We start from the raw sequence: 354 nt of genomic DNA on the forward strand, positions 1-354 counted from the left end.
TTTTTGCAAAAGTTTTTGGATTCTCTCCATAACCGGTAACCTTTGAGAGCCCTGACTCTTCTTTTTCGTCTTTTTCATCCTTTTAAGCATTAAAAAATGCCTACTTTTCATTGGTTGTGAGGAAAGTCCTATACTTAACCAAGTTCTTTGCAATGGCGCACGCCACTGTGAATACCCAAATTTTGAGGCTCAGAAAGCCTGTTTTCTCGGACTGCAAACAGTCCGGCCGGACCGGAGGCTATTTCGGAAGTTCACCGAAAATATGTCAATATGGTACTTAAAACGTCCGAAATATCGCGAGGATCGCGGAACAGGTCCCGGAATATTTTTCGGAGGTCCGGAACTCCCAAAAAG

Source organism: Jatropha curcas, chromosome 3 (assembly GCF_041381405.1).
Source record: "Jatropha curcas cultivar XTBG-Jc1 chromosome 3, XTBG_Jcur_1.0, whole genome shotgun sequence".
Classification (NCBI taxonomy): Eukaryota; Viridiplantae; Streptophyta; class Magnoliopsida; order Malpighiales; family Euphorbiaceae; genus Jatropha; species Jatropha curcas.